Genomic DNA, 2,808 nt, shown 5'->3' on the forward strand with positions numbered 1-2,808 from the left:
ATCCTAATAGGAATAAAAAACAGAATTATGAACTATCAAAGACATAATGGAAAAATGATGTATTGGAACTTGTATAGGTCTAGAATACAAGTGATCCGGACGGTCATCAGTAGTCGATGACGTCAGCAGTAGATAACCACGTGGACCACTCGCACGGTGACACGTGGATCAGGTGGCAGAGTAGTCGTGGAGGAGATCACCCGGTATGGTTATCGGTGGTCAGTAACCGAGTGGCCACCGACAGATCAGTTCCAAGATAAACGGGTGACACGTGGATCAGGTGGCAGAGTAGTCATGGAGGAGATTCCCCGGTATGGAGATCGGTGGTCAGTAACCGAGTGGCCACCGACAGATCAGTTCCAAGATAAACACCCGGGGGATAGATAATGTCCTTTACAATTCCATGCCACCATTTCATGGCATAATCACTAAACTTAGGGTGGCTAGCTTAAGCTTATGCTCATCTTGGATCTCATGGATCTCAAAAATTTGTTCACACTTAGCCTCCCAATATAAATATACATTAGGATCACTTGAGCCATTGAAACAAGGAAGCTTGACCGAAGGTAGCCTAGCCTTTGCATCTTGGTAGTAGCCATTGCCATAGTGAGGTCTCTCCCCTTGGTTGTGATGTCTATGTCCAAGGAATTGGGGTGGAGTTCTCCTTCTCCTATGGTCCTCTTCACGGCCTATGTCATTGGAAGAACCTCTTGTTGAAGGTCTATGTGAATGATGCCCATCATGGATAGAAGGAGATGGTCTAGCTTGTTGGACCTCCATCTTTTGCATTTTCTCTTCCAAGCGTCTAATAGTTCTTTGTGCTTCATGTAATTCACCAAGGATAGAAGCTTTGGAAGGAGAATTCTGCTTATATGATGCATCACTTGAAAATCCAGCCATTTGTAATTAAAAACAGCAAACACACAAAAACAACAAACAAGTTAAGAAACAAAATTAGCAAAAACAGTGAGTGTTTTAAGCAAAATGCCGAAGTGAATTGAGGCAGAAAAATAGGTCACTCTCAAAGAAATAATGTTCTTGCACCAATCTGATCTTGAGGCCTTGGAATCCTCAAATGAAAGATGTCAAAGCAAGCACACCAATCTCAAGAGCAACCACCACAAAACCAAAGAATCAATAAAGACAAACAAGAAAAGGTATAAGCAAAGAAAGGTATTTGCAAAAGGAATACTATATGTAAGACAAACTCAAAGAGTAAGGAATGAAAGACAATCAAGAAAATAAAGAACTCAATGAAAAAGTAGGCACACAAAAGAATACTTAAGGAAAAGCACTAGAGTAGATGAAGAAAACAAAAATTTAGCTACTGGAAATTTCTTTTTTTTTAATGCAAACTGTGCTTGATATTCATTGATTTATCTGGAATGATGTAGAGCGAACTGGATTATGAACTTTAAACCGCAGAAACTTCAAGATGTTAACTCAATAATGGCACTGGAATCAATTAAAAACAGTAAGCCAATTAATTGAGATAAATTTTTTAAAATCGCTGCCAGATTACCGTATTCTTTTCGACAGAATTGTACACTTTTTTTATTTTATTTATCTGTGTACTTTGAATTTTTGAATGATTTTTTTTTCTACGCTTTTCTAACACTTTGAATATCACAAATCCAGAATTTCAGAATTTTCCAGTGAGTAAATCAATTGCAATAAGAAAAACAGTAAGCACTTTTTTTCAGAAACAGAGGAATCCTAATAGGAACAAAAAAAAGAATTATGAACTAGCAAAGACATAATGGAAAATGATGTATTGGAACTTGTAAAAAGTATGAACTCAATTCTAAAAAGAAAATGCACAAAGGATCAATATCAATTCAGAAAAAATATGACACCAAAGCAAGAAACAAACAAAGCAATAAAAGTACTACTAGAAGTAATGACAATTATGGAATAACATGACTAAGACAAAACTTGACATGATTACAAAAAGGAAAATACTCAAACATATGATAGGCAAAAGAATTAAAACAGCAAGTAAACTCAAAATAAGCCTAAAACAGAAACTTAAATTGCAAGAAATTAAAAGATCTCTTGAAATAAAGTGCTACACAACTCAAAAATTAAACAAGAACACACCTAAACTCATGATACCACATGATGTGATTCCACTAGCACAATTAGAATGATTCTTGACATTCTTAGGAATCATCTTGAGTTGGTTAAGAGATAGGCACTTTATCATAGAAATGGATCAAGGTTCTATGAACAAGAAGTCACCAAAACTAGTGCCAAAACACAAACTCATATAGAAGTTCCAATTATTGTCAAATTGAACCAAACAAAAAGGCACGAAAGCTAAGCAAACTGAAATAGAAAGCTGGAAATTGAATTGTACCGAACAAAAAGCTGGAAAATGAAGAAGAAAGATGAAGAACAGCAAGGCATAATGAAAGAACCGAAGCAACACAAAATAAGCTGAAACTGCCAAACCAAATTCAACAAGGAAGCAAGTTAAGACAAGGAAATAACAAAAGAAGAAAGGAAGGAGAAGAGAGTGCTCATGAAGATGGATGTATGGTTGGATGATCACGCCACTAGAAGGATGGTTGCTCCTAGATGAGTGTGCTGCCGCCACTTGAGGACACCATGGATCCTTCAAGAAAAGCTCTCCAATGCTCACTCCAATTTTGAGTATAGTTTCTTTAGATAAATTCAAATCTGAAATTTACAAAGAGAGCACCTCTATTTATAGCCTAAGGTGTTGAAATGTAAGCTACACAAATTCAAAATTCCCTCCTAAAAAGCTTCTAGAATTGGCGCCTAAAACAATGCATGAGGAAGGTG

The sequence above is a fragment of the Phaseolus vulgaris genome, chromosome 4, assembly GCF_000499845.2.
Source record: "Phaseolus vulgaris cultivar G19833 chromosome 4, P. vulgaris v2.0, whole genome shotgun sequence".
NCBI lineage: Eukaryota > Viridiplantae > Streptophyta > Magnoliopsida > Fabales > Fabaceae > Phaseolus > Phaseolus vulgaris.